The following is a 16,514-nucleotide window of genomic DNA, read 5'->3' on the forward strand; positions in this document are numbered from 1 at the left end:
TCATTTTTTTGCCATGAAGTGAGATTCTATCTTCAAAGAAGGAAAGAAAGTGAGGCGTATACTTGCTATTTCTGCATCACTGGGATCAAATACTTGATGGAAATAATTCAGGGGAAGGAATGTTTGTTTGGACTCATAATTTTTTTTTGTTTGTTTTTTGTTGTTGTTTTTTGGAGACAGGGTTTCTCTGTGTAGCTTTGTGCCTTTCCTAGAACTCACTCTGTAGCCCAGGTTGGCCTTGAACTCACAGAAATCCACCTACCTCTGCCTCCTGAGTGCTGGGATTAAAGGCATGTGCCACCACCGCCCGGCTGGACTCACAATTTTAAAATATTACAAACTACCATGATGGGAAAGGCAGTATAGCATTCATGGAAGTGGCAACGTGTGGCAGAGATACTTCATTCCAAAGTGGAACAAGGAGTCAAGAAAGTAGTTCAGAGCCAGAATGAAAACAGTGTAATCTGCTTTGACAAATTAGGCTCCAGCTCCTGAGGTAATCACAACTTGAGAACTACATGTTCATCAAATGAGCCTATGTATTGACATTTTAGATTCAAATCACAATAAAACTTGTAAAATTTTATGTTCTGAGTACACACACGTATCTGGAATCCCACCTGTAAAAGCTAAATCTGTGGAGAAAAGAAACTGATGCTGATATGATCATTACTATCTTTTTAGCATTTGAAATTTGAATCATAAAATGGACAGGAAATTGATTAGAAGCAGCTGTTGCACTTCCAATTACTGAAGCTATTGATAGTACTAATTTTCATGCTTTTAGAATATTGAATAGTGCCATCTCACTAAAAATAATTATACAATACATCCTTCTCATTCATCTGTGATTAGTTAAGAATTCTAAAGTTTTTTCATATTATAAAAATCTTAAATCTTACTCTTTATGGAACAAAAGAGGATGTGTGTTTATTTATTTTTCTTTTTTCTATGTCTATATATGTGTGTACATTCTTCCTACAGAGAAGAAGAGGGATAATTCACACAAAGGAAAAGTACATACCCATTCTTTACAAAGAAAAAATATTCCCTGAAAAATTATGAGTATTTACTAAGCATATTCTGAGCTAAATATCCTTTTAAACCATAAATGTTTCTTCATTAACTTATTATTAATAATATATATATAATATAATTTTCTACACATATAGAATATATTTCCTAGTATTTTCATAAAGTAAAATAACTGTTACATTCTAAAGGACAGTTACCCTAAAATTAATGTTTGTGTTATTGTAATTTACAAGGAAGCATAGAAGAATTCCATATAATTACATTAAATTAATTTTCAAAACAAAATTTTGAAAGGGGAAGATTATGAATACATGAATAGCTTTATCTCCTGGGAGAACAAAATCGGAGGTAAAATTTGAAATTTGAAACTTTTTAAATAATTCATATATATATATATATATGTATATATATACATATATATATATGTATATATATATATGTATATATATATATTTACTTAAATTGTCCAACAATTAAACAAATAAATAATTTTTGAGAGTATTTAAACAACACATTTTTAAATAATTGAATTTGTAGTTCTATTGATAAAAGTTTAAGTAAATCACATTTTTTTTTCATACAGAATGGGACAAGGAGTCCAAATTACTCTTTTTAGTTGGTGATTTAAGTTATTGTCAAGATTGGCGACTTTGATACTTTGTGTGTTTCACACTTTTCTACAGCATTCCTCAGCACTTCTACATGAATGATAAATACTTTATGACTTTACAGTTATCATGCTGCCAAATGACCATGGGAAGAGGGAGGTGTTCAAGGCTTTAGAAACTCAAGCTAATACCAGCGCCACCCTGTCTTCCTGCTGCCTGCAGATTCAGATGTAATCTCAGCTACATCTCTAGCACCTTGTCTGCCTGCTTGTCACCATGTTTCCCACCATAATGATAATGGATTAAAACTCTGAATCTGTACCAGCCCCAGTGAAACGTTTTCCTTTATAAGAATTGCTGTGCTCGTGGGGTCTCTTCACAGCAATGGGACACTAAGATGGTAGTGGTGGTGCATGCCTTCAATCCCAGCACTTGGGAGGCAGAGGCAGGCAGATCTCTGTGAGTTCAAGGCCAGCCTGGGCTACAGAGTGAGGTCCAGGAAAGGCGACAAAAGATAGCATGACTTGAACACAAGATACTCCTCTGACTTCTATCTTCCTCTTTTTTCCATACATTTTACAAAACTCACCCTCTAAACTCTGATTATTTTTTAAAATTCACAGTCATTCTCAAATACATAAGCAGAAACTTATCAGCTCAAATGAATTTAAAACTTAATTGTATTCAATTATTTTATATTTTTATGATATGCTTCACCTATTTTATTACTCAGAGAAAGTATGGTGTCATTAATCATTGAACCATGTTCAACCAAAAGTATTGTGAAATTTTTCCTGAAATAAATACTAAGTTATTCATGACATTCTAATATAAATACTGAAAAAGTCCAGTAACATAAGTGTCCATGAATGTTAAGTGTGGGGCTGGAACGCACAGTGCCATGCACTTTATTCTGCCACACATAGGATGTCAAGGAATGAGCATGCTGGGGATGGAGTTGCACACACTTCAAGAGGGCAATTGCAGATAAAGGTGGAAGAGGGGGACGTGTCCTGAGTGACAGGAAAGATGAAGGATACAATTCTAGTATTTTTACATTCGTGTGTAGTCAAAAGATGGTTCAATTGCATATGTGTGAAATAAACATTGGTCAAAGAATAAATAAATAAATAAATAAATAAATAAATAAATAAATAAATAAATATCAAGTAAGTGTCTTTACATTTATATGCAATGTTCCAAGTGTATTAATATACCTTTAGTAATGTATTTATAATAAGGAAACATGGTTCCTGTGGCTTGATACTTGAGATTATTGTCTCTGTGAAAAGAGTAGGGCATGTTCAATCATTAAAGCAGACAGATCTAAAACTTTCTTTTAAATGACAAAGGATAGTTCTTCATTTTTTTATCTTTCCAGAAAAATAATTTAAAAATATTGCATAAAATTATAATTGGATCTTCTTTGATAAGCATCTATAAACTGCACCATAGATGTGGCATTATATAGAATGAAAATAATTATCACTTATTTAACACTGTTATGTTATAGATATAATTTTCCCTTTTTTCTTTTACAAGCCATAATTTATAATTTATGCTCACTAATTATACATAAAATTGATGCTTCAAAAAAGTATAGAATTGATGATTTTTCAGGTAAGATTACAGATTAGAGGTCATGTCAGCATAATTTGGTGAAAGACAATAGTCATAAGAAAAAGAAAAGCAAATCCCTAAGGTCCTGTTTATAAGAATAAAATGTGAATAAGAATGAAATTATGCAAATGGGGTTTTTCCACAAGAAAGCAACAAAGATCAGCTTCAGACCCTGACAAGGGTATGTGGAAGGGATTTTCTCTTTCAGACATAGACACTATGAGAATAGAATACTGATGAGAGACTAGCTGGAAGGCAGAGTTGTAACCAGAGCCTAGAAGCATTGTGCATGGACAAGAGGCTAGAGCAGAACATTCTTTGAAGATGTAGAAAACATGTCTGGGATGTAGAGATTTAACAAGTGGTTAAACCGATCCTCTGTAGAGGTATGGTTTGACCAGAGCTGGCTGAGAAGATGAAACATTTATGTCATATGGGAGTCCGAAGCTAAGATTCTTATTGAGTACTCTGAAGTTTATAGTCTAAGAAGGCACTACCAATCCTAAGACATAGGAAGCTAAACATAGATACAGAAAGTGTGAATCTGAAGTTAGAACAGTCTCCTTATGAGTGTGAGCAGTAAGAGCTCTCTTAATTACAATGATAAAATGCAGTTGTGTATATCTTCTGCAGTATCTCAGGACCTCAGTGAAAGTAAGGCCTGCACATGGAAAGAATGATCCAAAAAACAAAAAAAGATAAAGTTGTAAATGGAGGTGGAGGACATTCAGGCTGGAAAATTCTAGGAGAATATGAAATTCTATCAAATAAATCTCTCTGAACAAGAAGAACATGCTGCCATAAGCCTTCCTCTCACTAGCAGAAATGGATAAAAAAATAACTGTTAAACAGTAGGGTGTAACTATGTCATCTCAACTATGAAGAAATAGAGCTTGAGATAATAATACTTTTCATTTCCCTTTATCTAATACTTTTATATTCTGAAATTACATAAAAATATTCCAAAATTGAGCTTAGGATCTGAAGATAGAATTCTTTGTTTCTTCTTCTTCTTCTTCTCCTTCTTCTTCTTCTCCTTCTTCTTCTTCTTTTTCTTCTTCTCTTGGTTTTTCGAGACAGGGTTTCTCGAGACAGGGTTTCTCTGTTTAGTTTTGGTGCCTGTTATGGATCTCACTCTGTAGACCAAGCTGGCCTTGTACTCATAGAGATCTGCCTGCCTCTGTTCCTGAATGCTGGGATTAAAGGCGTGAGCCACCCACCCAACCGAAAAAAGAGTTCTTAAGAAAAAAATATGTTCATGAAACATCTCAAAAGCTGTTCAGACACACTGACAAGAAGAGAAATGCAAATCAAAACAAATTTGAGATTTTGTCTTATCTCAGTTGGAATGATCAATGCCAGCAAAAGAACCTACAACAAATGCTGGAAATGGTGTGGGGGAAAGGGAACACTCATTCACTGTTGGTCAGAGTGTTAACTAGTACAGCCATCCTGGAAATTGGTATGGAGGCCTCTAAAAATCTAAAATTAAATCTAACATATGACCAAGCTCTGCCATTCCCTGGAAAGTCCCAATGTTTCTGGCTAAAAGATTTGTAGAATCAATATTGTCAAAATGGCTATATAAATAATAGTGGCCTCCATATTTAATGTAATTCCTATTCATATTCCAACAATGTTCTTTACAAAAATAAATGAAATTGTCATAACATTTTTATGGAAAATCAAACAGTCTGCGATATGCAAAGCAATCTAACTAGAAATACTAACATTCGAGGAATCACAATATCTTATCTGACCTCAAATTATACTATAGAATATAGTTATAAAGACAGCATGACCAAAAAACTCAGACATGCAGACCACTGGAATATAATACAGATTATAATAAAAGAGGGAAATCTATCCAGATGTAGTAAACTTATTTATAACAGAAATGAACCAAAAAGGGGTTTTAATCAGTTCTATTAAAACTTCATTTACATATGCAGAAAAGTGACATTAGACTCATGTCTCTCTCCTTTTACAAAAATTAAACACAGGGTTGGGGATTTAGCTCAGTGGTAGAGCGCTTGCCCAGCAAGCGCAAGACCCTGGGTTCGATTCTCAGCTCAAAAAAATAAAAAATAAAAAATAAACACTGAAGAAAAATCTTGATGCAAGACATGAAATTTTAGAGCTGATAAAGGAAAACAGTTCAAAATATAAGCAAAAGAAAGAACTTTGAAATATATTCAAATAGTTCAGAAAATTACCACAAATGACAAACAAAATTAAGTTAAACTTAAAAGTTTCTACCTAGCCAACAAAACAAGAGCATGAAGAAAATCTTTGTCTCATTAAGTCCGATAATGAGTTAATAACTATAATATATGAAAGACTACAAATATTAAGCAGCAGATAAACCTGTACATTGACCAATTAGAATAAAGGAAAGTGAACCAAACAGGAAGTTTTCAAAAGGAGAAAAATGTGATAAATAAATATTTGAAAAAGTGTAAAATATCATAAGTATTCAGGAAAATTCAAATTAGAACTACTTTGTGGTTCTGTCACAACCTAGTAGAATGAGTGACATCAAGAAAATGAACAGCAACAAGTTCTGGTGATTGCACAAGAGAAGAGGAATTCCTGTGTCGCCGGAGGATAAGCTTGTTCATCCACTACAGCAATAAATATGGACATTTCTTAGACAGCTTTGAATAATGCTACTGTATGAGCCAGCTTTACAACTTTTGGACAGTATACCTGGAAACTATGGAGATAAACTTTCATGTTGGCTTCAGTGTTCTTCACAACAGCAAAGAAATGGAACCAGCTTGATAACCATCACCAAAGAATATACAAAGAAAATGTGCAACACATCTTCAGAAAAACTTTGTTCTTTTGTAAAGAAAAGTAAAATTATTACATTTGTTGGGAAATGAATTAAATGGGAATCTGACGATAGTTATGTTAAGACTAGTAAATAAGATACTAATATTCTAACTTTTAATTTATGTTTATATTTCTATAGGTATGGATGTGGATATATATTATGGGATAAAATGGAGGTGGACCATGAGAGTAGAAGAGGCCTATAAACGGAAGTAAAATTGTAATGAGATTGTCTTAGTTAGGGTTACTAGTATTATAATGAAACACCTTGACAAAAAGCAATTTGAGAAGGAAAGGGTTTATTTCACTCACAGTTCCATATTACAGTTAATCATAAAAAGCAGGGAGGGCAGGAACGTAAGCAGGAAGGAACACTGTGACAGGAGTAGATGGAGAGGCCATGGAGAATTGCAGCTAACTGGCTTGCTCCCAGTGCCTTGCTCAGCCTGCTTTATTATAAAACCGAGCATCACTAGGCCAGGGATAGCACCACCCACAATGATCTGGGCTATCCCCCAAGACTAACATCCCCTACAGCTGAATCTTATCTTGAAAGGGTTTTCTTGTTTTGTTTTTTTTTTAATTGAAGTTCCTTCATTTCCGGTGACTTCAGCTTGTGTCAAGTTGATATTAAATGATCCAGAACGTGTGACATTCATACAAAAAGGTAAGTGTTAAGGAAAGGTGGGAAAGGGGCCACCAAAAGCATACAGATGCTCTGTGAAGAGGGAAAGAAGAAATATATATATATACATATATATGAGATGAGAATGCCAGTCGGGTGGTAGTGGCACACACCTTTAATCCCAGCACTTGGGAGGCAGAGCCAGGAGGATTTCTGTGAGTTTTGGGCCAGCCTGGTCTACAGAACGAGATCCAGGACAGGCACCAAAACTACACAGAGAAACCCTGACTCAAACAAACAAACAAACAAACAAAAAAGAGAATGACATACCAAAGCAATTACTTTGTACAATAAATTTTAAAATTCCAATAGCAAGAAAAAAAAGGAATGGAAGGATGACGGAGAGAAGGAAGAGACAGCAATAGGTCATTTGCCAGACTTATTAATGATGGTATCATAAGCTACTTGAAATTTGGTATTAGCACTGCAATATACTGATTTAAAGACTTATCATTAGCTAGAATCTTGATTTCCAAGAAGCCAAGTGATCTTCTCAGTCTGTGTTCCCTACTGAAGTCTCTATGAAGTAGTTGATAAAATTGGCACCAACTGAAGGCAGACAGTTGGGGCCAGCATTTCTTTTTTTTTTTCTTTTTTTTTTAAATTTATTTTAATTTATTTTGCAATACAATTCAGTTCTACATATCAGCCACAGATTCCCTTGTTCTCCCCCCTCCCGTCCCCCTCACCTTCCCCCAACCCCCCCCCCCCCATTCCCATCTCCTCCAGGGCAAAGCCTTCCCCACAGACTGAGGTCAACCTGGTAGACTCAGTCCAGGTAGGTCTAGTCCCCTCCTCCCAGGCTGAGCCAAACAATCCTGCATAGGCCCCAGGTTTCAAACAGCCAACTCATGCAATGAGCACAAGATCTGGTCCCACTGCCTGGATGCCTCCCAAACAGATCAAGCCAATCAACTGTCTCACCCATTCGGAGGGCCTGATCCAGTGGGGACCCCTCAGCCATTGGTTCATAGTTCATGTGTTTCCATTCATTTGGCTATTTGTCCCTGTGCTTTATCCAACCTTGGTCTCAACAATTCTCGCTCATATAAACCCTCCTCGTTCTCGCTAATTGGACTCCCAGAGATCCACCCAGGGCCTAGTCATGGATCTCTGCATCCAGATCCCTCAGTAGTTGGATGAGGTTTCTAGCACAACAATTAGGGTGTTTGGCCATCCTATCACCAGAGTAGGTCAGTTCGGGCTGTCTCTCGACCATTGCCAGCAGTCTGTTGTGTGGGTATCTTTGTGGATTTCTGTGGGCCTCTCTAGCACTTTGCTTCTTCCTATTCTCATGTGGTCTTCATTTACCATGGTCTCCTATTCCTTGTTCTCCCTCTCTGTTGATGCAAATAGATCCATATCTATCACCGTGCACAAAAATTAAGTCCAAGTGGATCAAGGACCTCAACATAAATCCAGCTACTCTGAACCTGCTAGAAGAGAAAGTAGGAAGTAGTCTTGAACGCATTGGCATAGGAGACTACTTCCTAAATAGAACACCAGTAGCACAGACTCTGAGAGAAACAATCAATCAATGGGACCTCTTGAAACTGAGAAGCTTTTGTAGAGCAAAGGATACGGTCAACAAGGCAAAGCAACAGCCTACAGAATGGGAAAAGATCTTCACCAACCCCACATCTGATAGAGGACTGATATCCAGAATATATAAGGAATTCAAGAAATTAGACATCAAAATGCCCAACAGTCCAATTAAGAAATGGGCTATAGAACTAAACAGAGAATTCTCAACAGAGGAAACTCAAATGGCCGAAAGACATTTAAGGAATTGCTCAACATCCCTAATCATCAGGGAAATGCAAATCAAAACAACTCTGAGATACCACCTTACGCCTGTCAGAATGGCTAAGATCAAAAACACTGAAGACACCTTATGCTGGAGAGGATGTGGAGCTAGGGGAACTCTCCTCCACTGCTGGTCGGAATGCAAGCTTGTACAACCACTTTGGAAATCAATATGGCGCTTTCTTAGAAAACTGGGAATCAATCTCCCCCAAGATCCAGCTATACCACTCTTGGGCATATACCCAAGAAATGCTCAACCACACCATAAGAGCACTTGTTCAGCTATGTTCATATCAGCATTGTTTGTAATAGCCAGAACATGGAAACAACCCAGATGCCCTTCAACTGAAGAATGGATAAACAAAATGTGGTACATATACACAATGGAATACTACTCAGCAGAGAAAAACAATGGCATCATGAGGTTTGCAGACAAATGGATGGATCTAGAAAAAATCATCCTGAGTGAGGTAACCCAGACTCAGAAAGACAAACATGGTATGTACTCACTCATAGCAGGATACTAGACATGAAACAAGGATGACTTGTCTGCTACTCACATCACCAGGGAGGCTACCTGGAAAACAGGACCCCAAGAAAGATACAGGGATCGCCCAATGACAGAGAAATGGAATGAGATCTACATGAACAGCCTGGACATGAGTGGGGGTAATGAAAGGCGAGGGTTGAGGGAAAGAGAGCTTGGGGGAGCGGGAGATCCCAGCTGGGGCCAGCATTTCAAACTCACGTTTCAATTCTATGTTATTGAGCTGGACATGGTGCCACATTTCTGTTGTCCCAGCTACTCAAGAGCCTGAGGGCGAACTACCATTTGAGCTCTACTAGTTAAAGACAAATTTGAACAACAAAACAAGGATTTATTAAAATAAAAACTAAAATAGCATAGAATTGCCCTTCTCAGACTAGTCTATTATATTCATGCTTTTCCGTTCTAACAGACTTAGACTTTCTGCCTCCTTGTTTTGTTTGTTTGTTTGTTTTGTTTTGTTTTTAATCCAAAATCTAAAATATGTTTTACTTTTCAAATATTTTAAAGTTCTGGTCATTTTTAATTTAACTTTTAAAAATTAAACACACGTGTTCAAAGTACTATGAATATATTAATTCCCTCTTGCTGTCTCTCAAGCCCACTAATCCTACAGGTCCTCACTTATTCTCTGCTTGTTCTCCTCATATTTATTTATTTACTTAATTTTTCAGTACTCAAATAAGATTGATTGGGACTTCTGTACACAATAAGAAAAATAGCACACAGCAAAAGAATCCCAGAACATAGATTATGTAGAAAAAATAATAATATTGTATATATGTATAATAAGATTGTGTGCAGTCAGAGGTGGCACACAATCTTATTATACATACCTACAATATTATTATACATACAATCTTATTATGTCTGCATACAGCTTGGTATTTCCTTGCTCTCAGCACCACTATTTACCTAATCATCTTTCTGGTCATGCACACTAGTTTCTGTGCACATTATTGCAGTTCCACATTGTTCATATGTGTCAAGCTTAAACATAGATACAGTTGCGTGGGAGTATTTACCACAAAGGGGAAATTAAACCACTTATTATGGTGTGCAAATCAGTTTCTTCTAGTCTCCTTTTCTACATTGCCCTAACACTTGAGCGTTAAAATGTATTTCCCTAGAATGTAAAGCTGGGTATCATAACCAAATGCCATTTCTTGATTTCTCTTTAAAGACAGTTTGTATCATCCATGCCATTAATGCTCCTCAGCCATTCTTTGAAAGGAATCACTGAAATGGAGACAAATGTTTTGTTAGAAGGAGAGAAATTTCAGATATCAGTGAGAGAAACATTCTATTATAATTGAAATGCTCAGATTCCCGTGACACAGATTGAATTCAATGGGTAGCTCTTTACTTCATTAAACTGTGCAAGATGCAATCAGGCTTGGATGAAGAAGTTAAAATGATACATTTGAAAGGGAGTTTAACCAGGCATAATATAATGTAAGTTTGATTTATTACAAAGTACTGAAATATTTATGTGTTTCTATCTGCTGTCAAGGAGCTGGCAGCAAGTGAATATTATTTAGACATACAATCATTTGACATTAGGCCACTAAATTATTCTGCAGTCATAGAACATTGAAGTCCTTTATTATGAGTAGAAGCTGGTACATTTTGTCCTTTCTAAGCTCCTATAAATATCAGTTCAAACTGGGTCCCCAGGGATTTCATAGATGTGATGCACAGAAAGAATGAGGATGCTTAGGATGTCACTTCCTTGAAGACAGCCTAATGACTGGTACATTCAAATGCATTGACTGATAACGCTTCATTAAACAATGGTCAGAGTTTGGTCATCTATGCCTTCTATCCAAGATATTCAGGAGTCTGATGATGGAAAGTATGAAGTATGCACAGATTGTGCAATGCACCCTTTCAAACCATCAATAAAATTAAAGGACAAAAAAAGCAAAGAATAAAGGAGGGCTACTGACTTTTTTGAGTTAATCTTGTATCCTGTCACATTACTGAAAGTGTCTATCAGCTATAGTTGGTCTGGTAGAATTTTTGGGGTCACTTATACATAATATCGTATCATCTGCAAATAGCCAAAATTTGACTTCTTCCCTTCCAATTTGTATCCCCCTGATCTTTTGTTGTCTTACTGCTCTAGGTAGAACTTTGAGTACTATATTGAATAGACACAGAGAGAGTGGATAGCCTTGTCTTGTTCCTGATTTTAATGGAATTGTTTTGACTTTCTATTCATTTAGTTTGATGTTGGCTGTTGGCTTACTGTATGTTACCTTTATTATGTTTAGGTATGTCCCTCATATCCCTGATCTATCCAAGAGCTTTATCATGAAGGGGTGTTGGACTTTGTCAAAGGTTTTTACAGCATCTAATGAGTTAATCATGTTTTTTTTTCCTTTCAGTTTGTTTATATGATGGATTATATTGGAAGATATTTGCATGTTCATCCTCGAATCACTGTGATAAAATCTACTTGATCACAGTGGATGATATTTTTTGAAGTGGTCTTGGATTCCTATTGCCAGTATTTTATTGAGTATTTTTAAATCAATGTTCATGAGGGAGATTGGTCCATAATTCCCTTTCCTAGTTGCCTCTTTGTGTGGTTTGGGAATCAGGGTAACTGTAGCCTCACAAAAAGAGTTTGGGAATGTTCCTTCTGTTTCTATTGTGTTGAACAATTTGAGGAGGATTGATATTAGCTTTTCTTTGAAATTCTGGTAGAATTCTGTGCTGAAACCTTCTGACCGTGGGCTTTTTTTGGTTGGGAGATGTTTGATAACTGCTTCTATTTCCTTAGGGGTTCTAAGTCTATTTAGATTGTTCATCTGATCTCAATTTAATTTTGGTATGTGGTATCTATCCAGAAAATTGTCCATTTCTTTTACATTTTCCAATTTTGTGGGGTACAGATTTTCATTATGACGTAATGATTATCTGGATTTCCTCACTGTCTGTTGTTCTGTCTCCCTTTTCATCCCCCCATATACAAATCACAAATGGGCTGAGAAAGAAATCCGAGAAATATCACCCTTTACAATAGGCACAAATAACATAAAAATATCTTGGGGTAACTCCAAACAAGTGAAAGACCTCTATGACAAGAATGTTAAGTCTTTGAAGAAAGAAATTGAAGAAGATATCAAAAAATGGGACGATCTCCCATGCTCTTGAATATGTAAGATCAACATAGGAAAAATGTCAATCTTACCAAATACAATCTACAGATTCAGTGCAATCCCCATCAAAATCGCAACACAATTTTTCACAGACCTGGAAAGAACAATACTCAACTTTCTATGGGGAAAAAAAAAAACCTGTACAAAAAAGGAAATTCAGGAGGCATTACCATCCCTGATTTCAAGCTCTGTTACACAGCTATAGTAAGAAAAACAGCTTTGCATTGGCATAAAAATAAACACATGGATCAATGAAATCAAATTGAAGACCCTGGCATTAATCTGCACACCTATGAACATATAATTTTTGACAAAGAAGCCAAAATTGTACAATGGAAAAAAGAAAGCATCTTCAACAAATGGTGCTGGCATAACTAGATGTGCACATGTAGAAGAATGCAAATAGATCCATATGTATCTTTGTGCATAAAACTCAAGTCCAAATGAATCAAAGACCTCAACATAAACCCAGTTATACTGAACCTGATAGAAGAGAACATGGGAAATAGCCTCGAACACATTGGTGCAGGAGATCACTTCCTAAATATAACATCAGTAGCACAGACACTAAGAGCCATAATTATTAAATGGGACCTCCTGAAACTGAGAAGCTTCAGTGAGGCAAAGGAGATGGTCAATAAGACAAAATGACAGACTACAGAATGGGAAAAGATCTTTACCAACCCCACATAAGACAGAGGGCTGATCTAAAAATATATATAAAGAACTCAAGAAACTAAATATCAAAATACAAAATAATCCAATTAAAAAATGGTTGGGATCTCAACAGAATTATCAACAGAAGAATTTCAAATGGCCGAAAGAATTAAGGAATTGTTCAACATCCTTAGTCATCAGGGAAATGCAAATCAAAATGGCTCTGAGATACCTGCTTACACCTGTCAGAATGGCTAAGATTAAAAAAAAATGATGATATCTTAAGTTGGAGAGGATGTGGCATAGGGAGAACACTCCTCTATGCTAGTGGAAGTGCAACCTTGTACAGCCATTCTGGAAATCAGTATGGTGGTTTCTCAGAAAATCAGGAATCAATCTAATTCAGAATCCAGTAATAACACTCTTGGGCATATAACCAAAAGATGCTTACCCATCCCACAAGGACACTTGCTCAACTGTGATCACAGCAGCATTATTCATAATAGCCAGAAACTATAAACCACCTAGATGTCTTTCAACTGAAAATGGATAATGATAATGCGATACATTTACACAATGGAGTATTACTCAGTGGTAAAATAACAAAGAAATCATGAAATTTGTAGGCAAATGCAGTGCAATCCCTATCAAAAAAAAATTCTGATTGAGGTAACCCAGACCCAGAAATACAAACACAGGATGTAATCACTCATAAGTGGATATTAGACACAAAGCAAAACCAGGCTACAATCCACAACTCCAGATAAGCTCGGTAAAAAGGAAGAGCCTAAGAGGAACAAGTATGAATTGCCCCAGGAAAGGAAAATAATTAAGATCTCCTGGGTAAGCTGGTAGGGGGCGTTGAAGGGAAGGGATGGGAGATTGGATCAGGAGGGACTAAGCTGGCCAAGTGGAGGAAAAGAAAGGAAAAGCAATGAAAGTGATCTCTTCGTAGAGGGAACCTTTAGGGGTTAGGGAGAAACCTGATGATAGGATTTTCCCAGGAACCCACAAGAATGACCTGAGCTAAGACTACTAACAATAGTGGAAACAGTGCCTGAACTAGCATTCTCCTGTAATTAGATTGGTTACTACTCTAATTGACATCATAGAACCTACATCCAGTAGCTGATGGAAGCAGATGCAGGGACCCACGGCTAAGGCCAAGCACTGGCCAAGCTCCTAGAATGCAGTTGAAGAGGGGGAAGAGGGATTATAAGGAGCAACTGGGGTCAGGATCATGATGGGGAATACCACAGAGACAGCTGATCCTAGCTAGTAGAAGCTCAGGGAATCAGGACTAACAGCTGGGGAACCTGCGTGGACCAAACTATGCCCTCTGAATGTGGGTGATAGTTATGTGGCTTGATCTGTTTGTGGGAACCCTGGCAGTGAGACCAAGACTTATCCCACTTACATGAACTGGGTTTTTTAGAGCCCATTCCCTATGGTGGGATATCTTGTCTAGCCTTGATGGGGGCAGGGAGCTTGGTCCTGCACCATCGTGGTATACCAGCCTGTGTTGATTCCCCAAGGGAGGACTTATCCTTCTGAGGAGTGGATGGGAAGTAGGATGGAGGGAGGTGTGTGGGGGGAGCAGGAGAAGAGGAGGGAGGGGGAACTGTGGTTAGTATATAAAATGAAAAAAAAATTAATTAAAAAAAGGAAATGTGGCAAATACCAGGCCAAGATTATCAGTTCTAAGATTTTTTTTAAAAAAGAAAAAGTGAAAAAACTTAAATCTTCAAAAATTGTATAATTGTATAATTTTACCTTGTTTAATTAACAGCAGGACAGCGGTGGTGCATGCCTAGCACTTGGGAGGCAGAGCCAGGAGGATCTCTGTGAGTTCAAGGCCAGCCTGGTATACAGGCACCAAAACTATGCAAAGAAACCCTGTCTTGAAAAATAAAATAACAAAAATAAACAAACAAACAAACAAAAAAGAATTGAATGAATAAAGATGACAGCATAACTGTTTTATTACCTTGAAATAGACTGATGTAACTATAATTATGACTATGTTTAAATACTAGTCATGGAAAAAACGCTTAAATATCTTAAATTATGTGTGATATTATAGGAACATCCATGTTTCCATTTGTTGTGCCAAATGGAACCACATCTTCAATTTTCTAAAATATATTCATTTTAATACATTTCCAAAAATATTTAATAGCAAACAAGTAAATAAATGCTGCAGATGCCAGTTTTCAGACATTACTATATAATTTTCTTTGAAGATATTAAAATAATGTCCTCCTATATTCTTAATGACAACAAATCCCAAGAGTAAATATGTATTTTCAGAACCTAGTTCTTTGGAAGTAAAAGTTCCACTTGGATGACAATAACCTATATACGATGAGAAGCTGACTAAAGTTCTTAAAGTGTCGATCCACCTTTGACATATATGTCAAGAACAACACTTTATATAAGACTATTTATCAAAGAACACCAATCATTTCATTAGTTTTTAACAAAAAGAAGGATTTTCTATTATAAAATGTTAAGTGAACTACTATGCAAAATTATCATTTTTACACAAATATTCTAAGTATCATTTCATGCTATAAATTATTTTATATTTTTATTATTTGTAAATCATTTGTTTCTAAAGGTTTCTGTTCCTCTTTCTATTTGACAGAGTGTTACTATATTTTCTATGAGAAGTTCCAGTTAACCTCTGTAGCTTGAGTTTTCCTGCCCGGCCCACAGTCAGGACAAATCTCTCTCACCTGCCAGTCCCACAGCCGCTCAGACCCGACCAAGTAAACACAGAGACTTATATTGGTTTCAAACTGTATGGCCGTGGCAGGCTTCTTGCTAACTGTTCTTACAGCTTAAATTAATCTATTTTTATTAATCTATACCTTGCCACGTGGCTTGTGGCTTACCGGTACTTTACATCTTCCTTGTCCTGATGGCGGCTGGCAGTGTCTCCCTGACTCAGCCTTCCACTTCCCCGCTCTATTCTCCTCATTGTCCTGCCTATACTTCCTGCCTGGCCACAGGCCAGTGATTTATGTATTGACCAATCAGCAACACATTTGACATACAGACCATCCCACAGCAAACCTCAGTTTTAATTCCCTTTTAATTATCAAGACTAATTCTAATCATATTACCATATGAAATTATGTCATATTATTGAACTTTAAAAACAAATAAAGTGATGCCTGTTTGAAATTATTCATTTAATTACCATCAGCAAGAACATCTTAAGGGTCTCAAAATTTTAAATTTATTATGGATTATTTATTTTAATTTTTGAAATTATTTAGTTATGTCATTCTCCCTTCCCTTTTCATCCACTAAATACTCCAATATATCGAATTTACTTTCTTCAAATTCATAGTCCCCTTTTGTCATTAATTGTTACAAGATATTTTTATATTTGTTCATATATATGTATATATATATACATATGTGTGTGTGTGTGCGTGTGTGTGTGTGTGTGTGTGTGTGTGTGTGTGTGTGTGTGTGTGTGTAATGCTAAATACATAAATGCAACCTGCTCAGTATGTATAAGGCTGCTTATATGAATATTT

This window comes from Peromyscus californicus, unplaced genomic scaffold, assembly GCF_007827085.1.
Source record: "Peromyscus californicus insignis strain IS unplaced genomic scaffold, ASM782708v3 Scaffold_12__1_contigs__length_115047231, whole genome shotgun sequence".
Classification (NCBI taxonomy): Eukaryota; Metazoa; Chordata; class Mammalia; order Rodentia; family Cricetidae; genus Peromyscus; species Peromyscus californicus.